This window comes from Engystomops pustulosus, chromosome 6 (assembly GCF_040894005.1).
Source record: "Engystomops pustulosus chromosome 6, aEngPut4.maternal, whole genome shotgun sequence".
In the NCBI taxonomy this organism is placed as follows: domain Eukaryota; kingdom Metazoa; phylum Chordata; class Amphibia; order Anura; family Leptodactylidae; genus Engystomops; species Engystomops pustulosus.
In genome coordinates, this window is record NC_092416.1 from 142,421,370 (window position 1) to 142,447,359 (window position 25,990).

The following is a 25,990-nucleotide window of genomic DNA, read 5'->3' on the forward strand; positions in this document are numbered from 1 at the left end:
TTCATAATTATAGTCCAGGAAAATGTATATATTGTACTGCACTGGGGTATGGTTTTAGCATTGGTTTATGGAAATCTATGTGACTCTTGATTTGGTTGCTGCAGTCTTCCGTCATTTGCTTTTCTATTTGTATATCCATTCAGAGAAATACTGTATACTGTATGTAGTTTCCTGGCATAGAAGCCCTGATAAATGCCCCCAATGGATTTATTGAGGAGATATCTTCAGGTGTCCTTCTTTTTCCTCTGCTTTTCCTCCTTATTTAAGCACTTTGGGGCACATTTACTAAAAACTATGTGCAGTTTGCCTGTGTAGTGTGCAGAGGGCGCCAGATTCTGGACTTTTGGCACACATTTTTCATGAATCTGCCGTCCCCTGCACTGCCCCAACAGAGTGCACCAACCCTTTTTTGGTGCACCTTAAACATGGGCCGTGTAACACACGGTCTGACTGTGAACTGGAACTCCCATTTCAATTACAAAAAACAGCGGTTGTATTGCATTTCAAAACGTAATGTACATGTCACGTGTGAGCGCAGCTTTAGTGGAGTATGTTACAAAGTTTACTATTATCACCTGCTATATTTCATTCTGAAATTAAAGAAAAATTCTTCAAAGATTTAGTTGGGATTTAAATATAAATATGAATTTATTGTTTTATGGTCTTATGTGGCAGAAGTAATACAGAAAAGAAAAGTAATAAGACTTGACCGAGTAAACAATTTTATTGTTCATGATAGATATGAGGGCTCTTTTGTTTGAACTTGGTTCTATAAGATGTGCAGATGTCATTGCTGGTTTATATAATTTCTCTCATAGAAGCATTACCATGCCATCTCTCCTAATGAAATCATAGAGACAATCTCCAGAAACAAATGCCTTCATAATATCTTTGATGCTTGCCAGGTCTCTCCCTTTACACTTTGCATGTATGTTTGCCTTGTTTAATATATGGAGTTCTTTCAAGTATGTTCAGATTAACCTCTTCAGTATTCCCGTCATAATGATTGCATATATATAAGACGACAATAGGGATTTATACCTGTAATCCAAAACCAAGCCTTCATTTCATTCCTGCCATAGAAAAATAGATAAATATGTAACTTGTAATTTGGAGAGTTCCCCAGATCTCAAAACAACATCTTGTCAAGATTTATGGCTGTAATATAATGTGAAATTACAGAGACTATAGAGACTGTGCAACTACTTCAGCTGCAGAGATGCTCCAGCAGAAACCAGTGATGTATAAGCTACTTTATGGTGTTAGGCACTCAACATACGTGAGCATAATTCCCCACTATGTAATGTCTGGTTTTGTTTAATGTATTCTTTACTGCTTACCTTACTCAGATATTATAGTACTATGCATTACAGCAGTTTACTGAGCCCAGAGCGGCATAATCAATGTATACTGACCTATGCTGAATCAGCATTAATCACATACAACAATTCCTTAAAGGGACAGTCCACTATTTTTTTTAACTGATGGCCCTTTTCTTGCACAGTTGAATAGCAGACTTATGGAACCGAATCGCTGATCAGTGTGAGGTTTTGGTGTTCACCCATCAATGCTGGTGGCTATTTTATATATGCACATCCAAAATCCACTATTATGAACAGCTTTTATCCAACAGAAATAACATAATTATCCCTATTGTTCCTTCTAAATATTGCCCTGTAATGTCTTATTTTATCTGTATATCTACTCCATGATCTGTAAAGCGCTGTGGATTATGATGCCGTTATATAATGGAGGAAGAGAAACATAAGATGCAGAAATTTTTATGCCCTAAGCCCCAGCTTTTATGCCACCTCTTACCACACCCCCTAATATTTCCACACAGTGTAATAAACACCTAATGGCCTCTAAACTATATAATGATACTTTAGTACCCCCCACATAGTATAATGCCCCCTTCATTTGACACCCCACACTGTAAAATGACCACCACCCTGTATAATGCCCCTCTTCCCTGTAGCCTCCACACATGTAGATAAATTTGGGACAGGGATGGTTGGGAGGTATGTATTGACTGGTTTTATTGGAAGTAGTGACAGAAGAGAGAAGTGCTCTCTTTAATTCTCCCCCTGTTTTTGTGTCAGATAAAACCATTGATCAGCCACAGTAAAGGGTTAATCATTATACAGATTTGCAGCATTAACCACAACATAGACCAAATCTAAACTTTGATTATCTGCCCCACATTCCCAAACCAGTTAAATTTCTCTGCAACGGACCAATTTGACAAGCTTGTGCAGCGCTGCGTAATCTGTGTGCGCTATATAAATAAAGAATTATTATTATTATTAACATCCCCACAGGGGCCGATAGCTTGCGGGGGCAGCAGGAACATGGACCCGGAGTGGCTAGTAATGATGGTGGCTAGGCTGCAGGTGTCATGGTAGCCTTGTGTTCAGTTGTAGGCCTCATCTGCACGCTTAGACCGGCAGGATAGTAGCAGGAAGAGGGGCCGCATGTTCAAACAAATAACTTCTAGCCAGCCGTTGATTGGCTGGCTGCAGCAATAATGAGCACCACTGGCTTGTGGGAAGGTCACTGTGGACCAGTGGTCATCTTCGCTGGGAAGATGGTCTCTTATGGAGCCAGGTGGGCTCTGCTGCATCAGCAACGTTGCAGTAATCTCTGTGGTAGCAACACACAGAGACAAAGAAACCTCACTAAAATCTCCAAATAGAGATCCAGAAGGACTGTTAAATCTCAGGAATGTGGCCCAGAAACCCAGACAGAGATAATTTGTAGACTCTCTGGAGAGATGTGTTAATGTGTTCATAGCTCCCAACCGTCCCGATTTTGCCGGGACTTTCCCGCTTTTCGTACCCCTGCCCCGCGTCACGGGCAGCTATGATATTGTCACGAATTTTCCCCCCAGGTCCCGCTTTGTCCCCATAGTAAATACTTTGAAAGTCTGAACTCACAGTACAGAATGGCTTCTACAGACATCGGGAGGGAATCCTTTTCAGAGAAGTGTCGGGCTTAGCGCAGAGCAGGGACCACGTCATCAGCTTCAGATCTGTCCATATATGGTCACTGCATCTCCTAGGGTTCCCTAGAGCAGACATCGGCAGGGAATCCTTTTCAGAGAAGTGTCGGCTCAGCCGGAGAGCAGGGACCACGTCATCAGCTCAGATCTCTATCTGTCCATATATGGTCTCCAGGTCTTCCCCAGACACAAGCTCTTTATATAATTAAATTAAATAAAGTTTTGGCCAGGCTGAGACTCGAACCTGGGACCCTGTGCACTGCAGACAGGAGCTTAACTAACTGAGCTATAAGCCCAGTGATACAGAGCTGAGGATTTCTGGTAAGTAAGACATGTTATCAGCCATTTACACTGTGACACAGACTAATGCACTGATATATAGAGAGGGATCTTCTCAGAGATTATTATTGTAATTATTCAGACTATTATTATTATTATTATAAATTTTATTATTATGGAGATGATTATTAATAATGGTAAAAATAATAATAATCATCTCAATAATAATAATAATAATAATAATAGTCTCAATAATTACAATAATCTGAGAAGATCCCTCCCTATATACCAAGGCAGTATATAGTTCTTAGTTACCAAAATTCTCCACTTGTTAATCATTGAGGTTATAGCTCAGTGGGTTGAGGCGCTGTGTTATTATTGAACATGGACACTGCAGGTTCTGGGTTCAAATCCCAATGAGGATAATTTTTTTTTTTTTTTAAATTATGATTTTTATTATTTTTAATATGGTTAAAATTTGGGGCGTGGCCAGGGAGTGATTGGGGGTGTGGCTTAGGGGGATCGCCGCGGCACGCTACGCGTGCCGCCATTTTGTCCCTCTTTCCTTTTCCCAAATGTTGGGAGGTATGATGTGTTGTTTTTTTGACAGGTGCAGAGTAGAACTAGAGTGTTGAACAGAGTAGAACTGCCAAAGAGTGTTGCTTCAAAATAAAGGGAAGTAGATTTTGAGAACAGGACCGTCAGGCCTTTACGATAGAGTGGATATGGAAGTGTTTCTATAACCAGAATATATATTCCTCTCTTAACATCTGCATATAATTCTGTAATTGTCGTCACCTAAAGATAAATCGTCATTGTGAATAAGTAGAAATACATTTTTTGGGCCTATGCAGTATAAGAAATTGCCTGCATATGATATAATTTTTAGATTATAGTTCATTTCTTTCTTTCTCTTCTCATGGGCTATATATATATATAGCTATTATACCTATTCATATGGTTGGATTAAAAAGAAGCTTTAAAAAGAAGCTCCATCAATAAATCTTTGGTTCATAATCCCAATAACTCGGGTATCATAGAGTTTGCAGCTATTCTGAACCCTCCTTTCCCGGTCCTTGTACTTTGAGCCTGGGGCCACGCCCTAAGGAGGAAAGTTAAATGAAATCCCGCCCCCAAAGGGATGACACCATGTTGGGTGAGGTGAAAGACTGGTACGTGCCCCAGACTCAAGCGCTACAGGCAAGGAGATGGTTGTGCCCAGCTGTATAAACTAATACTAATAAATATGAGCCAGACTGGCATTTTTTTGTACCAATGGGGACATAATAAGTAACCAATAGGAACACAAGTTATTAGAGAAGAGGTGGTCGGGTTAGTTATAATATACAAGTATTTTGATTCCCCTACACACAAGCGAACCGAATGAAGTGCTGTAAGCGAGAAACTTATAGCACTAAGTTGCCTAAAGGTTTATTGTGAGTATTTTTGAATAAATTAACCATTAAGAAGACTCTGCCTGGTGAGTGCCATTCCTATTTATAATCAGAGTAGGACTAGACATTTTACTGCTGTGCCAGATTAATTATTGTATCTGATGCTGGATGATTAATTTGGCGCAGTATATTTTTCTGCACCATAATATTAATTTTCTGCCACACTGGCTATTTTCTATCTGGTCACGCCCCCTAGTTACTGAGGACATACCCCTTTTTCAGTTAATGGGGGGGGGACAGCATTTAAATATAATAATAATTCCTTTATATAGCGCACACAGAGCTTGCCATATCGGTCCCTGTCCCCTTTGGGGCTCACAATCTAAACAACCTACCAGTATATTTTGGAGAGTGGGAGGAAACCGGAGGAAACCCACACAAACATGGAGAGAACATACAACAGGTTGACCCTGGGACATGAACCTAGGTCCCCATTGCTGCAAGGCTGTCGTGATAACCACTAGGTCACCGTTCAGGTGCGAATTACTCAAGATTTCTGGTGTAGACCAATTGATACATCTTCCCTTCTGTTTTGGGACTTTTCGGGTTGGCAGACAATAATTAGCCTGGTAACCTGCAGGAAGATATATTTAACAATTATAACATAAATACAACATTAACTCTTCTAGGTTTGAACAAAATTCTAATGTAATTTCCTATTTCAGCCACTTGGTGGTAGTGTGATACTAGGATGCAGCATAACCAGAGGGAAAACTATGCAGTGTAAAGAAAATCTACCATCAGAATCAAGCATGATAAACCAGGGACACTTACTCATAGATCCAGGCATAATCTTCTCATATTTATTATCCCTGGGCTCCTTCCTTTGAAAATCAACCATTAAAATTATGATACTGTGTCTGAGGGGCTGTTACCAGAGCCTCTCCTTAATTGAGATTCACTGGCTGTTACACTGTGCAGGAGCACTCCCCCCCTCCCATTGTGTGCTGAAACATCAGGCACAGTGAGGGGGGAAGTGCTGAGGGAGCAGGGGGAGAGTGAGACATGTGTAACAGCCTGTGAACTGCAGGACCGAGGGACACTAGTAACACCTCCAGAGCCCTTCTGACTCACTAGTATAACTATAAAAGTTGATTTTGGAAAGAAGGAGGCCATGGATGACAAATATAAGAAAATTACCACAGTCACGGTGCCTAGATCTATGAGTAAATGCCCCTGGTAGATTTCATGCTTGGTAGATTTCCTTTACTAGACAATGGAAGGGATCCTGAGTGTGGATGAAGCCTTAGGCCCCTTTCACACTTGCGTTCCAGATACAGTCAGAGTCTGATCAGAGAGTAATCAGGGTTTGGCTAGTAATAAACTGATATTTTTCATCAGTTTTCAGAAAGAGTTCATGGTCTTAGTTTTTTATACTTTCTTTGGTGTTTTCAATGCATTTTGAATGTGTTTTTTACATGCAGACAATTGATCAGTAAAAAACATATTGCAGTTGCTTAGGCTTGTACGATGCGTTTTTTATGCCCGTGACTTGCCAAAGTAGTGCAAGCTGAGATTTTAACAATAAATACAATCAGGCACATTTACTTACCCGGTCCAGTTTTTTTTTTAAATTCCGCGGCTTCTCCGAATCCTTCGGGTTGTTCGACGGCCACACCCTTCGCGCGAAAGCCGGCACGGATGCGCCACAATCCGGTCGCGTGCCCCAAAATCCTGGGGCAATTCTTCGCAAAACGGAAATATTCGGGAAACCCGACGAAAGTGCAGCGTTCAGACCCTTGAGCCCCACTGGTTCAGAGTGCAACGTCAAATACATGCGCAGAACACATACGGGCCTAATGGAGTGATCAGTTCCGCTATCCCCATGGGTGTGTCCAGACGTTCAGGTTTTCAGATGCAGTTTTTGATCTCTAAGAGTGGAGTGAATAAAAAGAGGAGGAGTGGCACTTTTTAATTACTGTATATGCTCTCACCCGTTATGATCCACACCAGTTTTTGGCTTCAAAACTGGAAACGCACCCTTAATTTTGTGGTGGCCCAACTCCAGGACATTACATCACCAACACGTATATTGCCTCTGTGAGCTGTGGCTCCTCTTCTTACATTGTTCTCCCTACTTGCAAGGGAACCAACCGAATTGAACTGGTCATATTCATCCAGACGGTGTATTTAATGTGTCTCACGGCTGTGGCACTTTATCTTCTCACCTGAAACTGTCAAATAACAACTTGGCTGCACCACACAGTTGTATCTCCATCAGACTGTCAGATTATCAGCCCAGTGTTAAATTACATCTGTGTGATGGGACACCTTGTTCTTATAGCTGGCAACATAAAAAATGAGGTCTGGACACTGACACCGATAAGTCGCAACCAACCAGGAGAGGACACTTAAGATACAATAACAATAATTAATGCATAAATATATAATAACGTATGTATACATTTATCATTGAAATTCTAGTGTTTTCACATCTTCTTATATCCACAGAGTCAAAACTAATAAAGACAGAAATGACACCTTTACTTTTTTTGTATGGTTTTATTTCATGTATGTTACGCTCTATCACTGCACTGGTCTTATGCAGCACAAAAACGGATTATGCACAGGCACTAACAACCCTAAGGTGGAGTATGAACTATGCTGCTGTGTGATGAGTTGTAAAAGGAGTTATATGTGTTTGATAATATCTTCCCTAATCACAAAGTACATATCACCAGTGTCAGGAGCAATAATTTCCCAAAGCTTCATCTTTCGAAAAGCATCAGATATGTATTGTCGATACATTCATCCTGTATTCACCTCCAAAGGACTGCTACATGGGACTACCTAAGGGACCAGTAAAGACTGTGCTTTGTCTGTGAATAGGCTTACTGCTCTAAGCCAGGTAGATGGGCAGTTACTTGTTCACTTGTTGAGTTTGCATAATTACATGATTTCAGAAAATCAAATTAACTTTTTTGGTGGGGAAAATCTCCTATACCGACCTAAAATTCTTATAGGCAGTTTGCAACAAATTGATACAGTGTAGACAGTTGACTAAAATAAACAGAAAACTTCGCTCTACTAGCTTGTATCATTGATCATAGTATCATAGTATATAAGGCCGGAAAAAGACGCAAGTCCATCAAGTCCAACCTTTAAGAATTAAATAAATGTTTTATCCCCATAACCCGTGATATTTTTTCTCTCCAGAAAGGCAGCCAGGCCTCTGTTGAACATGTACATAGAGTCCACCATAACAACCTCCTGCGGCAGAGAGTTCCATAGTCTCACTGCTCTTACAGTAAAGAACCTTTGTCTATGTTGATGAACATCTGGAGTCCAGGCTGCTACGTTCATACAGGACTGTAAAAACAGGAGAACTCTAATTTTTAAAACCAGTAGGTCCCCAGCTCTTGAGGCAGAGCCTAATAAGATGATGCTGACAAACATAATACACCACAATCAGGGGCTAAATTATTGCGGGCTGCTGGGGTTGCAATCACAACATTCCCAGCAGGGTGTGGGGGGTGTGGTTCAGCTGTTTCTATTTAATTTCATAGTATTATAGTATAAAACGTTAGAAAAAAACATCGGTCCATCAAGTCCAACCTAAACATTAAATTCTGTTGATTCAGAAGAAGGCAAAAACCCTGCAAGGCTGATGCCAATTGTCCCAAATCAGGGAAAAATTCCTTCTGACCCCTAATATAGAATAACTCCCTGGATCAACAGAAACTACTAACAAAAAGTTTTATTCCCATACAATGTGGTATTTTTTTCTCTCCAGAAAGTCATCCAGGCCTTTCTTGAACATGTACATAGAGTCCGCCATAACAACCTCCTGCGGCAGAGAGCTCCATAGTCTCACTGCTCGTACAGTAAAGAACCTTTGTCTATGTTGATGGTAGAATCGACTCTCCTCTAGGCGTAGAGGATGCCCCCTTGTCCTGGTCACAGGCCTAGGTATAAAAAGATCTTTGGAGAGATCCTTGTACTGTCCGTTCAGGTATTGGTACATTGTAATGAGGTCTCCCCTCATTAGATTTTTTTCTAACCTGAATAACCTAATAGGTTAGACATCACATGACCATGTAGGTGGCCCCCCTTAAAAATTTTACCCCGGGACCCACTGCACCCGATAGTTATGCCATTGACCACAAAACAGGTGTCATGGTCTCTAGCTGATCGTAAAACAACGTTAAACACAAAATATAACTTTTTTTCTTGCAAAATTGCTTCATTATTAACAATATGTGTACAAAATTGCAAATGCAGCATCTGCAACAAACTGTAGTGGCAAACTAACTCATTTTTTCCACATGAACAATGCAAAAATAAAAAAAGAAGGAAGAATTGCTGTTATTAGGTTATCTCATTAAAATAATTATTCAAATGTGCTATTTACTAAATAAATCACAAACTTGCAAGTTTACATCAAAACATGAAATTCATAAAGGGAATCCCTATACAAGACTATGCTATAATCCATGGTAGAGTGCTGATGACATCCGAATTGCAGCTATGTAATCAGGGTCGTAACAGCCAAAGCAGCTGCTATGGGGCCCGCAGTGTCATGGGGCCACATTATGCTGTCTGACACACTAAAGAATGGAGGGTGTGCACCATTATATACATATCGGCCCACATTTACTAAGGGCCATGCACCAGTTTTCTGGCGGACTTTGCATGTTCTTTTAGGTGTAAACTGCTTACACAGAAATGTAAGAATCTGTTACATGTTGTGTGTTAAAGGTGCGCCAAAAAAAGTGGCAGTTTGCACTGGTGCAGTTTGCACTGTTTTTAGTAAATGTGGGTCATTATGGTGCACATTGTGCAGCATAATACTTATATAACATATATGTGATGTTTATATGCTGTATGTGTGTTTATTTGTGGTATGTGTATATGATGTATATGCACTGTATGTGTGTATATATGCTGTACGTCTGTATAGTGCACTGAATGTGTGTATATGTGATGTGTATATGCTCTATATGTTCGCTCATGAGTGAATAAATGTGTGTACAAATGTGTGTGATTGTAACTGATATTTGTGAGTATACAAATGTGTATATTTTTAAGAGGGAATGGGGGTGCCATTCAGAACCCTGCTATGGGGTCCTGCCTCTCCTAGTTACGTCCCTGTATGTAATACTATACATATATATGTAAAATGTCTAGCTGACTACAGTCTACTTTTTCCAGGGGGTCTGGGATCTTTGAGCTTTAAAGTGACCCATTTTTATTCCCACTGTGGAAGGATCCTCTTGGATTTTTGGAACCAGTGATGCCACTGAGGCGTAGTAAATATTCATGAGGTTTTTCTTATATTCATGAAGTAGTGGTTCATAATGAATTGACAAGCCTCATGCAAATGAATATTAGATGTACAAGGTGCAGGTGACAGGTCCACTTTAAATAGCATGTGAATATAAGATAGCCAAATTGCCTTTACCTTGAATGGCATACATCACGTATAAGATGACATCCATGTGTATATAAGAGTCAGTCAGGCGTATTGTATTATGTGCTTGACCTATTCAAATAGCTGATTAAATAAAAGATTTAAAGGGCTCTCACAGTTTAATGGACATGTCATATACATATATCCATAAAGATCTGATGTGCATACAGCTAGATGACTACTATTAAAAAAGTAAAAATATTTAGTCCACTTAAAAACAGCCATACAGATACATTTACAGTATATACCATATATACTCGAGTATAAGCCGACCCAAGTATAAGCCGAGGCTCCTAATTTTACCACAAAAACCTGGGAAAACCTATTGACTTGAGTATAAGCCGAGGGTGTGAAATGCATTGGTCGCAGCCTCCCCAGTATATAACCTGCAGGACCCTGCCCCATAGTATATAGCCAGCACCTGCCCCCCAGTATATAGCCTGCCAGTCCATATCCCCCAGTATATAGCTGTCCCCTTGCCCCAGTATATAGCCAGCCCCCTGCCCCAGTATATAGCCAGCAGCGGGGGAAGCCGGAAAGCTGAGTTTTGATATATTTTTCTATAGTTTTGATATATATCATCAGGGGATCAAGGGAAAGTAAAGAGGATCTGCCATTTAAATTTACGTACCTAAAATAAACATTTAATAAAAATATGATTAAAAAGCATTGCTCATATCCCTAAACGGTTCCATTCAATGGCTGTAATGTTAAAAAAAAATCAGTTTGTAAACTACTGTATATGCAAATCACCTGAGGTGAGTCCAATGATATTAATGGAGTTCTGCATATTGAATTTTATTTGCATTGCCCCGCCTCCTTGTTCCTGATTGACAGACCTCACTGCTATGATATGCTGCTGTATGGAACTTGTATTTAGGAACCATCTGCTAATATTCAGCTACAGACATATACAGCTCTGTTTACTTATCATATGGCCCATAAAAATCTCTTTTAAATGTTTAACACAGTTTCTTGCCGCAGTTAGAGAGAGTTCTGTTACATCATTGAGCATTTCATGTCATGTGACCAGGGTGATGTCATCTAAGGTCCTTTACCCGATAACATTTGCTTTACCCAGTAACTTAACATCTACCTCGTGTATGTATCTGCATGAGTAGTGCAAAAAGTACAAAAACAAATTTAAAAAAATTATCAGGGAAAAAAAGTTTGCTGTTCAATTTTCATAAGATTTATAGCATATTCAAAGTTTATGCCATAAATGTCTGAAAGATGCAGGTCTCACACTTAGGCCCCTTCCACACTTGCGTTGCAGATCACGTCAGAGTTTGATCAGGGTGTGATCAGGGTTTGGTCAGTGAAAAACGCACATTTTGAATCAAAGTTCAATCAGTTTTCAATGCAATTTCAATGCGTTTTGGACTCAGGACCGAGCTCTATTTTTTCTATGGCAATTGATGCGTGAAAAACGCATTGCACTTGCATTGCACTTGCAAGTGTCTCAGAGTGCAATGCGTTTTTGATGCGTCTCCATAGACTTGTATGGTGCGTTTTTCAAAAGTAAGCATGTCAAGATTTAAACGCACGTTAAATAAAACGCGCGTGTGTGCGTGAAAAAAAATGCAAGTCTGAAAAGACCCATTGGTTACAATGTGTCAGAGTGCAATGCAAGTTCTGCGCATCAAAAGCACGCGCAGAAAACGCGCGTGAAAAACGCAAGTGTGAAAGGGGCCTAACTCTAGAAGCAGTGTAGTCCTACAACTCCCATTCACTTCTATGAGATACACTAAAGCAGCTAGATCAGCTTTTCATGTAATTCTGGTCACCTCTGCATCTAAAGGGAATATATTGGGCTAAAATTATTTCTTGATAACCTTTCCATAAAATTACTCCTTAATTAAAATTGGTAGTGGTCAAAGAGCTCCCCAGAGAGAATTGAATGGAAAGTAGACAGCTCCATTCTCAGGGCGGTGGCCAAACCAGGTTACTACAAATTCATTTAAATGGAAACTGAGTTCACTTAGGGGCACATGGAGCGAGGTAGTCTCTTGTCCAATGAGCTGGAGTGTGATAATTGACTATGTGATGTGTGACATTGGAATATATGTATGGATTTGGATAGACAGTAATAACTTCTTTGCCATCACTTTTAGCATAACAAGGCAGAAAGGAAAGGGTTACACCTTTATAATGTTAAAGCATGTTCTAGTCATATCTACCAACTCTTCTTATATCCTCGGATCTCACCTTGCTTGGAAATACATGACCTGGTAATGACCCTATTTTTCGCTATTGACCATCTGTACAGCACACCTTGCCTGTTCCTGCATATTGGATGAGAATCTAATCCTGTCTTCCAAGTCTACAGACATTGCATTTATATTTATTCAAGACTAGATTATTCAAGACTTTATAAAATACAATTACAGTGGATTTGACAAAACAAGGGTTTCCATTGCATACATTATAGTGTGTGACGTGCCTAAAAGCACATCCTCAGCAGATAAGTGCCCCTGGAAATGATCAGACTTTATTGTCAATTATGTAAATAGGGCATATTGAACCAGTGGTGTATGTATTAGGGAACTACACAGACAGCAATTCCCTAATGATTTCCATTATTGGAATAGCTTGCTTTTAACCAAGATAAAAGGACATATTTATGAATGCTACTATGTGCCGTGCCTTACTGAGAACACAGTACAGGCAGTCCCCGGGTTACATACAAGATAGGGTCTGTAGGTTTGTTCTTAAGTTGAGTTTGTATGTAAGTCGGAACTGTATATTTTATCATTGTAATCCCAGACAGAACTTTTTTGGTCTCTGTGACAAATGGATTTTAAAAATGTTGGGTTGTCATAAGAATCAATATTAACACTAAAGCTTCATTACAGACACATTTGATAACTGTTTCAGCTGATTATTGTAGCCTAGGACTAAAGTACAATAAATTACCAATATCCAGAGGTCCGTTTGTAACTATGGGTCGTATGTAAGTCGAGTGTTCTTAAGTAGGGGACCGCCTGTATTGTTCTACTGATGGTAATGCAAGGCAAAAGCGAGGGTCTGTCATTGCCCACCTCTACGTTTAGAGCCTACTCGTGAAGAGAGTCATTTTGGATAATTTCTTTGGTATACAATTCCCAAAATCAATGAGGTAAAAGGGCCCTACAGCAATCCTAAAATGGGGCCCTAATGGTGGTGCTTTCTCAAGTTTATTTCCCACAACTTTATTTGTAGGACCTATGGAGAAGGAGTCATTCCAGAAGTTCTACCTTCTTTTATAAAAAAGAGGCAAACTGGTCTGTACCTTTCTTTTTAATGACCATATAGGTATAGTTTACCTCCAAGGTATATAGGTATATTTGTGTCTAATACAGGCGGTCCCCTACTTAAGAACACCTGACTTACATATGACCCCTAGTTACAAACGGACCTCTGGATGTTGGCAATTTACTGTACTTTAGCCTTAGACTACAATAAACAGCTATAACAGTTATGAAAGGTGTCTACAATGAAGTTTTACTGTTAATCCTGGTTCTAATGACAATCTAACATTTTTAAAATCCAATTGTCACAGAGACCAAAAAAATGGCTGGGGGTTACAATGATAAAGTATACAGTTCCGACTTACATACAAATTCAACTTAAGAACAAAGCTACAGACCCTATCTTGTATGTAACCCAGGGACTGGCTGTATACCAGAACACAGAACTGTTAATACTTCATGATGACCCAGTGACAATCATAGTCAGACAATGGTCATGAATTTGTTATACAATTTTCCAATATACTTTCTGTATCAAATCCTTACAGTTTTCTAGATCTCTGCTTGCTGTCATTATATGGAAAGCTGCTATATTTACCACTAGTGGACAGAAATCTGACCATGGTCACACAGGTGCATGGCTCCTTATAACCCACAGCTCTGATTACCGTCTTTGTTATAACTAGCTGTGCACCTGTGTGACCATGGTCAGATTTCTGTCCACTAGTAGTAAACATAGAAGCTTTCAATAGAATGACAGCAAGCAGAGATCTAGAAATCAGTGATGAATTGATACAGAAAGTATATTGGAAAAATTTTCTAACTTTTTATCATAAAAACAATAACAATAATTTGCTGAAATGGGAATACCGCTTTAATATTCAGTAACAAAACTTTGTTACTATGGTCATGGGTCCAGAATCCTGTTGGAAAACCAAAACTGTAGGCAACAGCTATTTCTATTGTTTCTAGCTGTCATTGTAGATAAAGGGGCACATTTACTTATCTGATTAGTTAGCAAATAAACAATGTTATATTTCCAATCCTCTACTTTCTTTTTAGTGGTCCATGGTTTTTGAATATTATCTAGAGTCAGGTCCGTATTTTCCATTAGGCCCTGTGCCTATGGCGTCCGGTTAGTAATTTCCCCATTTATTTTTTTATTTTAATGTTAAAGTTGGCACACACTAAAGATATAATAAACTAAAGGAGGTGTGGCCTAAAATGTATATAGCAGTGTGGACAGAGAGCTAAATGTTCCATTGGAGGGCATAGGAGAGGTGTGTAGTTTTATTCTTCCTTAACACTGACCAAATATCATTATAATAATGTAATTATGGAAACAAGCAATTCATAATAATTGTCAAGTGTAAATGGTCTTTTAACAGGTCCAGATTCAGTGGCTTTGCCAGTTTTCGTTCTAACTTTGCACTGAAAAGAATCCGAAAAGTGTTTGCACATACATTTATGAAGGGTTTGCGACAATTTTGTGGCACGACTGCAGTTTGTCTGCTGCGCCACAAAATTCTGCACCTAAAGGGGCAAAACAGTGCCGATTCGGACCGTGTACCAAATTTATTACAGCAATTCAACAGAATTGTGTTGCACGATCTATGTTAAAGGTGCACCAAAAAAAAGTTGATGCACACTCCCCGAGCAGTGCTGGGTGCGCCAGATTATTGGAGACTGTACGCCAGTATGCAATCTGCACATAGCGCAGCACTACTTTTGATAAATCTGGGACAGTGCTTAGGGCAACGTGAGCAGTAAATACAATCCTGCTGAGAGTTATGACATTATGGATGTTTTGATGGACAGTAAAACTACTTGCCCTCCCTTATCCCCATCAGTTATGAAGCATTTTGGATTACTCTGGATGCTAATGGAAATATTATATTAGGGAATTACAATTTAATCAATTATTTCAGAATTTCTCAAAAGCAGCTTCAAGCCGGAGCTCTTCATGATTCATTGCTGTTTATTACCTGCTTGACTGTCAGCCTTTTACCTGATTAGATTCCTCGGCAGAAATTATTAAACTGTCCCTACGGAAATGTTATTTATTTGTGATAAATATAATGGAACAAAGGGTCACCCATTCCTGCGGAAATGAAGAAGGAATAATCAGCTTTGTTCTATTTATAATCCTCCACCAATGTAAAACTTGCTGAATAATTCAACGCAGTCGCTTGCTTAGCTAAAAATAGACAGGCGAATGTTTTGCGGGGGCGAGGGAGACAGCGAGCCGATACGTTTGCTAATACTAAGTCATCATGGCAGCAGTGGGACTAGAGGCGAGCAGCTCCCTTGGGCGATGTGTGAAAACATACATCATTTATTCTAGTGAATTATTCTATCTTGGTGGCGTTTGCCAGTGACGACCCCCATTGTTTTCCCTGACCTTTACAGAGTCTTCTTATTGATTCCTTTCTATGTGCTTCTACAGAAACATTCTATGCTGTAATAGATTGAATTGTGTTGTGTCTGCACACAGCTATCACAGTGTCTGACACTCATTATTTCTCCCTTTTCAGAGACTGTTCACTGTGACTTCTTGAAGCCGACTCTTTCCATGTACCTTTCCCATTCACATCTTTATTCTGCACTATTTCTTCTTCTTATCTATAACCATTCACAGGAAGTTAAAGGGGTTGTCCGAGACAGTAAAACAAAAAACATTGGTGGCTATGGGTGGCATTGGAGGGGGCTGCTTAAAAAAATAAACATGTACTCGCCTCCACGGTCCCTCCCGGCATCCAGCGCTGCCATCTCTCCGTTCCGTGCCTCATGTTAACAAACAGGGGCAAGGAAGCCACGCTGCATTCAACTTTTATCCGTCTGAGGTTGCTGGCCACTCCAACCCATCCCTATTCCCAGCACGGTATCATGTGGGAGGGTAGGCATGGCCGGAAGCTGAACGCAGGGAGGCTTGAGTGCCCCCGATTGTTTACATGGGTTATGGACCAGAGAAATGGCAGCGCTGGGTGCCGAGAGGAACAGCGGAGGTGAGTACATTTTTTTTAGCAGCCCCCCGGACACCAATGTTTTTTGTTTTACAGTCTCGGACAGACCCTTTAAGATATTCTATCTATCTATCTACAAAAAAAGATTTCCTTAGCGGCACTGCAATAAAATAAAGGATGGGTGCACGCTCCCTCCTTTATCCTTCCGAATATAGAAAACAAAAACGAACTTGAATTATTCCACTATTTTGGAGTGCCGTTCATTTTAGTTTTTCTATCTATCTATCTATCTATCTATCTATCTATCTATCTATCTATCCATACTTATCTACTAAGCCACTAAAAAGAAGGGCTTTGGAGCTTGCACTTGTGAAGTGTTTGCGCCACAATTGAGTCGTGGCTGCACTTTGTCCAACCTTTTAGAAAATTGTGCACCTAAAGGGGTGTGGTAGCGTTCAGTTGGAATTTGCACATTTATTATTTATATATATTATTTCTTTAATATTGTGATTTGAAGCAATTCTGTCACAACATCGTGAGGCAAAGTGCACCAAAATAAAAAAAAGTGCAACTGTGTGCGCATCCTGAATACAGATCCTGAAAACAGACCGGATTAATTATCAGCGTGCGCCACTATTGGATAATCTGGCGCAAAGTGCACATTAGTGAGGCAAACTACACTAAGGCAGTTTTCATGTATCAGGGCCATTGTCAATATGTTTGTTGGTAATGAAGAGAAATTGATAACAGGTACTAACCTGTCATTATTTGAAGTGTATTGCAGGAATCTTGTCCTCTTATATTGCTGTTACATCTAAAGCGATTACCATGGTGGTATTAATTTTGGACTCCTCTGAAATGGATGCTTTCTCTCTTGTAATCCTATAGATGATCTCTGACCCAGAGTATACGTGGTCCCAAGTCTCGTGATGCAGAGCATCAGTCCGATCACATGGTGTATCATATGAAGCGGACATGTAATCGTATTGTATAGTCTGTTTTCTAATGCCGGGACTCTATGTACATCCGGCGCAAACATTGAAAACCATGTGAGATCTCTAATTAAATCAATCAGTTTGTATTTCCCACAGCTCAACCTCATGAATGTGTTTGCTAGAAAAGTAAGTAGAAATACCGCCTGGTATGAAAAGAAAAAGAGAGAACTGGCATCCAATGAGCAAATATTAAGTGGTTCCCACCAAGCAGTCAAGATGTTGTTCAGAATGTGGGGGAATTAGCAGGCACTTACCGGATGCTGCGATGTCCTCAGTTCTGAACATCTGACCTCAGGTAGGTTTACATATATATACAATGGAGATCAAAAATGAGAGAATAACACACAATTTCCTGTTTAATTACAAGTTATTTTGGCACCTGGTTCTACTTTTTTTAATTATTTGACAAACCTGATTTAGCCTATCTTTCCAGTTTGCACTGACTTAGCAAATATGGTTTGCCGTTCCAAAGTGACTGAAACTCTCCAGCAGGAGGTCGTCCAGATGAATGCCAAAAGGGTGACCCTATCAGCCATAGCAAGAGAAATTGGTCTTTCCAAGTCTGTGATTTCTAGAATATTGCATCTTTACAACATCACAAACTCATTCTATTCTCCCAAAAAGGCTGGTCGTCCCCTCTGAAGACAAATGCAAGAGTGGACAGGCTAATGCAGAGAAGCTCCATGGGAATCTCAATGGGTAAACTGCAGCTGAAATTGTTTTCAATATATCTGTCTCATATACAGATTATTGATGGTTATCGGAAACCTACCATTAGATTTGATGCATTATGAAGCAAACATACATTGAGAATGAGGTAGCTACACTGATGCAGGATCATATCTTGGTTAGTCCCTGAGGTGAGTGTTTTTTCTGAAAAAAAAACAATTATAACATTCAGGACCTTGGGAAAGCTGGGTCAGGCTGGCTGCCTGGATAAACACATTAAACCTGGAGCTTGTAATTACAAATGGAGGTTAGTCAAGACATGACTAATCAACCTGAGCTGGATCACTCTTACACAGCAGCTGGGGGATGATTATTGAATAATTGATTATTCTGCTTTCAGACACAACCCAGGCATTACATCATCCTCTCCTGCAGTAAATATCTCATTTGCTAGGAGAAGCGCTAAACCAGCCATAGAAGCGACAGAGCTTCATTATCATAATGTTACATCTGTTTTATCAGCAAAACCACTCAGCACAGGGATTAAACAAGATATGATTCTGCATCAGTGCAGCTACAGCATTCTCAAGGTATGTTTGCTTCATAATGCATCAAGTCAAATGGTAGGTGTCAGGACTCGCAAATTGTACTGAATGGATCAGGTTTCAGGCTTCTTGCTTATAAACCACACCCAGAGCTGCCTGTGATTGACAGATCCGTTTCTGATCCTGGGAAAGCTGGGTGTGTCTCTGTAATTGTTTGCCTGCAGCTGCGGTTTGAGTGATGGACGGCTGAGCCAGTCAGTGCTGGAGGCAGTGTCCATTTCTGCCTTATATTCTGCTCAGCCCCTTTATTTGGTGCTGGTTATTGCAGTCTTTCTGTGTATCTAGTGCTCTTGCGTTTCTTGCTATTCTGTGTATTGACTTCTGCTTTGCCTTCTGACCATTCTATTTGCTTTACGAATCTGTACCTTTGCCGCCATCTTGGTTTTGACCTGGTTTGTTTGACTCTGCGTGTCTGTCTGTATCTGTTGTTGTCCCTCAATATCGTTTATCTCCTAGTGTGACCCCACCTTCCTGTCTGTCTTGTGTCAGTTTCTGTTACCAGTGTGAACACTGACCTATATCTGTTTTCCGGTTACCTGTCCCCTCCACCATCCTGTCACTTTGTAGGGTCACTCAGGGACCGTCAGTTAGGTTCCTGATAGTGGGTTCGCCCTTACCAGGGCGGGTTATTTGTTTTAGGCAGGGACTTAGCCCTCAGGGACGTCGCAGGGTGAGTTTGTCACCACCTACCTAGTCTGACAGCTAGCGCCAAGCCTGGTTGTGGTTGCGCGGTTGCTGGACAGGTACTGACAGTAGGTTTTCTTTAAGAGCATTTGGCCTGAAATCCCACTGTACAGTGACCCCACATCTCATTAGTAGAAAGAATCAAAAGGCTAGACTTACCTTTGCTGAGGAGCATGTTATGTGGACAGAGGAGAAGTGGTCCACAGTTCATTTTAGCGATGAAAGGAAGTTTAATTTTTGATGAGAAACATTGTGTTCATCAACAAATTGGGTAAAGGCTAAATAGTTTGTAAAGAAGTCAGTGAATGGTGGTGTAGGAAGTGTTATGGTTTGGGGAATGTTTTATGCAGCAGAAGCTGGACTTCTCATACAGTTACATGGCAGAGTGAATGCAAGTGTGTATCAGAACCTTCTTCAGCAGCACATGGTTACTTGTGCTCATCACTCAATCAGCCAGCAATTTTCTTGCAGGACAATTCCCCCTGTCACACAGCAAAACAGGTCTAGCAGTGCCTTGATGCAGAAAACATTGAAACAATGAATGGTCCTGATCTAAACCCAATAGAAAACTTCTATAGAAAACTTCAGGTCTGTGCACTTCCTACTGATTGGTGACTAGTGTTGAATGGATAAAAAAAAATTAGGTTCAAACACGGACTTTGTGGTTTTGGTCCGCTCATCACAATTGGTGAATGTAGTAACTTTTAGAATATTTTGTTATAATCTTTTTATGTACTAGTCATTTGCTTTTCTCTAATTATGATCATCACATTTTATGTAAAATAAAGCTTTTATGTTGATTTACTTTGGTAATTTGGCAAAACATTGTTCTAGTGGCATGGCGTACCCCTTACAAAAAATCCATCAAATGTTCAATGGAGATTGCATTATTTGTGAAAAAATCAAGTGATCATACATTGGTCTCTAATTTGGATCTCCAGTATATATATATTATACAGGTGGTCCCCTACTTAAGAACACCTAACTTACAGACGACCCCTAGTTACATACAGACCTTTGGTAATTGGTAATTTACTGTACCTTAGCCCTAGGCTACAATTAACGTTATATATATAACAGTAATAAAAGGTGTCTGCAGGGTAGGGGTTGGGCTACAGAAATAGTTAAATTTTGTTACAGCTATGTATAGAGTATGCAGTCAGTTTGCTGCATGTATTGGTTTAAATAAAAACTACTTGATAAAAAAAAAGTGTCTGCAATTAAGCTTTATTGCTAATCCTGGTTCTTATGATAATCCAGCATTTTTAAAATCCAATTGTCACAGCGACAAAAATATTTTACAATTATGAAATATACAGTTCTGACTTAAATACAAATTCAACTTAAGAACAAACCTACAGAATCTTGTACTTAACTTAATATGTATATATAAATACATATATGAAATTAATATGCGGGCAGTTTTTATTCTCCACTATGCAGTGATGGTTTAGACAATGATCTTTGCTGCGTTTTCTCCAAGTGAAATAATACTGTAGTATTATCACTATGACACATCTGATTTCTCCTATTTCTCATCTGCCATATCTCTCCCCATGGGATCCCCCTTGCTGACTATTACTACCAATATAAGTCTATTTTTAGCTTCTACTTTCCCGGGTTGCTGAGTCCCACAGATATTTTTAAACCACAGAATCAATACTTTTTCATTTTTTGTTGAGTGGAGAGTGATTATTGCACTTATAAGCATTAAGCCTTCCTTCCCGCACTGGCTTATTTCCTCTATGTCTGCAGAGTATTCTTATCAGCTATCATCATATTCTACTATCTCCATCATACGTGTGCTGCAGATAGATTGTGGGGAGAAATGGCCAATTGAAGAGCTCACAGTCCATCTAACGTAGAATAAGGCGATGGGAGATATTAATAAAGCAGAGGCAGATTAATATTGGTTCTAGGTTTGGCGCCACTTTAGATAATACATTATGGGAACATGATGGGAATGATGACTTATCTAGTGTAAGATTATTACTGGAAATACTGGTCTGACTGGCAGTACTGTATACTCATAGAATATAGACTGCATTCTGCTCTTGGTGCCTGGAGAATTTTAACTTTTGAATAGAGGATGGCACCCGCTTGTAAGCTATGGGTAAATGGGAAGTACACTGGATGTTAAAAATATTCAAAAAGAATAGAATGTGTTTGGTGTGTATCTCTCTTACAGGATAAACACTCTAGTGTTCCCTTTCCAGTCTTTAACACTTTCCTGGGTCTCAATGGGTTTGTCATTACATTCCTGTTAACTATGCATTAAAGGAAATCTACCATTTAAAAAACACCTACCTACACATACTCCATACTCCGCTCCTCTTCATCTTCATCACCTACAAAAGAAACATATAATTAGCAGCACGAAAAGTGGGGACAAGAAGTCCGGTGCTCCGGGCTGCTTATTATGCACGCCACTGTACCTCCCACTCCCGTTACGTGAGAGTGAATTAATGCCTCCTGTGTGATAAATGCCTCTCTCTTCCATGTTGGAGAGGCAGGTGACGTCATGAAGAGGGAAGGGGGGATGCATAATTAACAGCCTGTAGTGCCTCACATCTTCGGGCTGCTAATAAGTTTCTTTTCTAGGTGATCCCGATGTGTTAAGCTTAGAGCAGAACACCACTGGTATAAAGAGGAGCGTAGGGAAGTATATGTAGGTGTTATTATTTTTTTTTAAATGGTAGATTTCCTTTAAGAGTTTTAGCTCTCACATATTAAAATTAAACCTGTCACCTGGAATGTGCTGATTCTAAAAATTAATTTGTCAGCATTCTGAAACATTTATATACGTTTAATTCACTTACTTGCCTCCCTGCCAGCAGTATGTGGGGGTGGGGAAGCTGCAACTAGTGTGCGCCTGTGTCTCCTCATGCATTCTTACTCTCCTCCACACCATTCCCCTCCCGCCCCTGCCTGCTCAATGCACATTATAGGAGGGGTGAAGGAGCTGGATGAGTGTGGAGGAGAGGACACTGACACAGGAACACACAGGCTGCAGCTGCCATCTCCTCAGAGACTCACCACGTGCTACTGGCAGGGAGCCAGGTAAACTACTGAAAAGATTTAGAATGCTGACAAAGGCATGAGGGTGCTAGTTGTGTGCAAAGAAAAGGGACATGAGGGTGTTAGTTGCGGAAGTAGAAAAGTCACATGACGTACAGGTGGAAAGGAGAGGTACACGGGGGGGACAGACTGTGCAAAGGGGCAGGGAACATGGTGTATAGAACTGATCCCTTAAATATAGAAAATCTCTATATAGCTGCTGCCTTCCATATAGAAGATCCTTGTAGAAGAATTACCAGGAAAGCTGGTCGCACATGTGAAGTTGCTCCATTCCTCCATGAAACTGCCAGGGATATTAAAATACAACCCATGAGATTTAGCATAGGTTAGTACTTGAAATAACCAGAATGAAAAGTTATACAAGTTTCCAATATAATTTTTGTATCAATTCCTTGTGGTTTTCTGGATCTCTGCTTGCTGTCATTCTATAGAAATCATCATGGTTTACTTCCAGTGGACAGAAATCTGACCATGGTCACACAGGTGCACGGCTCGTTATTACTCTGATTACTCTCTATGATACTAATGAGCCGTGCACTTGTTCGACTATGGTCAGATTTCTGTCCACTGGAAGTAAACCATGAAGATTTCTGTAGCAGGACAGCAAGCAGAGATCTAGAAAACTGATACAGAAAGTATATTGGAAAATTGTATAACTTTTTATTATACAAACCATAACATTAATTTGCTGAAATGGGAATAACCCTTTAAATATGCTGGTTTTAGGAATGAGAATAGGAAATAAAGCAGAATTCATTTCTCGTGTGTTCTTTTTCAGTAACAATCTTCTTTCACTACAATAAATCTTGTATAGAATGAATAGAAATACATGCAGAATAAAGAATATCAGTGACAGTGACATCCAGACTGGGCTGCAAGAGTTAAAATAGCTCTGCTTTGTATTTTGTTGTATGTAAATAACGGGCAAGGATTCCGTATCCCTGTCACGTGACGTCGCTGGTGGCATCTGGTCCAGGATAATCTTTGTTAGCGAGGGTTTCCTAGCAACAATGCGGTCCCTTAGCAACCTCAAGCCCCTGATGCTTATTTTTAAGGGAAAACCAGTGAGTCATTTTCTCTTTATATTTAGCAGGGGACACCACCAGTGGGAGGAAGGGAGGCCCGAAATAACATCAGGGTGTGGAGACGTGTGATGTGTGATGTGAAATGCCGCTTGAGATGGAAAGAAGACACAATTTTAAATATACAGAGAGTATTTATGACTGTGCAAATGAATGTGAAAAAAAAACTATAAACTTCCTTTAAATCTGAAGATCCTGCATTAAAAATCTGTCATTAAAGGAGTTTTCATAGTTAAGATGGTTATTAAGTATAAGTGACCCCTCGTGATCTCATATTGAGTGACCTGTCACATTCATAGTATTAATAGATTGGAAAACCCCTTTACTCAGATGTTTGTGGCTTCCTCAAGTGCCAAAACTAACACATGGTATACAAGTTGGGAGCAGAGTGTCTGAGCTTACTGCATCTAAGCTGCCATTCAAGTTCATGGAAAATTTCTGAGCTAAAGATAATTTTGTACCATGCCTACCAGAGGTCTTACAGTATTTCACAAGAGTTGGGTCTCAACTTGCCAACCCTATTGATCAGCTGTTCTCAGCAGCCAATACATATCTCTAGTCTCTGCGTAGCGGTCAAGTCATTGCTGTTTAGTTCCTACTAGTGCTAGTAGTTGGCATTGCCCGGAATAGTAAATATCTGCTCTTAGCTATAACAAATTAGAATGGGACATTTGTCTTTCATGGAGAGTATAGAAAACCCTACAGAATTAGTATACACTTAAAGGGAACCTGCCAGTAAATTTAATGACCCCTAAATTAACATAGTTTTACAAACTGCTAGCAAAAAGCAGTACAACCATCCCTAAATTGTTCATCCTTATGCCTATAAACTTTCACAATCTTTTCCCAAATTTATCTCAATATGTATGCAAATCATGCTATGTGAGTCTTCCTAAGTGCTGAGTCCAGCATATTCAGCTACTCCACAGTCACACCAACAGCATGAGAGAGGGGAGAATGATGGAGCTCATTTTCTTCATTTCTTTGCAGCTAGTCATACACCAACATCTCTCTCACCTCCCTCATTTCCCCTCCTCAGGAATTCTATTCTGTGAGTCACACACAGCCGATGTCTGTCTCAAATCTCTCATTCCCTCCTCCCTCAGAAATTTTCTTCAGCTGGTCACATACAGCCAATACCTGTCTCAAGTCTCTCATTCCCCCCTCAGGAATTATCCTCACAGCAGCCGTCTCTCTAAAAGTGTATTTTTTGCCAAATAATTGGAAAGCACAGGGAGGACATTTCCACTAAAAACATATTCTATGATGTTCCTCTATTTAGGCATGTAAAATATTGGGGGACATGTATCTTTATTTTGATCAGCTGTTTTCTCTGCATTTTGAAGGTTGTTTAAAAAATTTTTTGGGTCTATTCAGGTCCATTTTTGAGTCTATGCCAAGGTCATATGAAGTTAGCCGGTGGTGGTGTCTGTTGCAGTGTTCCTAAATGTATCTTTCCAAGACAGATGGTTTCTTTGTCTTGCAACTTTTAGAGACTTTTTAGGTGCAAAACGAAGTACAATTGAACCCATGCTTAGTTCCATACACTTAAAAAGTTGCAAATCAGAAACAGACATGTTTCACAATGGCAAATTTAGAAAGGTACATAGCATTGCTAAAGTTAACTTTAACCAACTTTAAAAGTCACAAAGGAAAACAAATCATTCATGTGCTCCATAGAATATAAATGCCTTACTATTTTAGCTTGCCCCCACCTTCTTTAAAATTTTGTTCATATGTATGTATATATATATATATATGTCCATGGCTTATCCCAGATAATACCTGGGTACAGTTTGGCCTGGGGTATAGAATAGCTTAGGCCAAACTATACCCTCCAGGCCAGAATATACCCCTTAACATGGAGACTGGGTAAATTCTGGCCCAGAATATCCCCTGGGGAATAAACTCTATACCAGGGGTTGTAAAAAAAAAAACCTAGGACATACTATATCCCTCCAGGCCATAATGTGATCACTTCACTGGCTTTCTCACCTTTATAAGTTGAAGTCAATGCCATGCCTCTGTTTGTATAGAGAGGTAGGGGATGGCCACCCATCTACTGCCTCGCTGGATTAGTTTCAATGCTGTATCCGGCACCCAGAAGTAGTCTGATAGAAGCATCTGTCTCTGTAAACAAACAGAGGCACAGCACCAACGGGCTGCAGTGCGGTACAACGGGAGCCTTGGAGATTGTACGTTTTTTTTTTTTATAGTCCCTTGGCCGTACAAACTCTTTAACCCCATCTATAGTCTGGAATGGGGGTATACTCTGTTACAGAGCGATTCCTGATTTTGCCCTGTGCATAGTTGGTGACTACAGTCAGTGTGTAAAAACAGATGAAACATGGCAGCTATTAGGGATGTGTGTAAAACCTGCAGAGTAACACAAGCACTGAACTGCTGGCTGCTTGCATATTAATAAGTCAAAGTAACACTTAATAAAGATGCAGAGAGCTGGCTGTGTACTGGATTACATTATTACTGAGCTTAACCCTATGGATCTAATTGTGGAGGTCAATGCATCTACCCTTCCATCA

General features: G+C 40.0%; 1 long non-coding RNA gene across 1 annotated transcript; it reads right to left on the bottom strand.

The window, feature by feature from the left end:
- Positions 1-739: 739 nt before the first annotated feature.
- LOC140066107 (uncharacterized) lies at positions 740-25,571 on the bottom strand. The gene is made up of 3 exons (XR_011848115.1): positions 25,446-25,571; positions 21,598-21,638; positions 740-1,073 (listed from the first exon to the last, which is right to left on the bottom strand). It is a non-coding gene; the product is annotated as an uncharacterized lncRNA (long non-coding RNA).
- Between the last annotated feature and the right edge of the window lie 419 nt (positions 25,572-25,990).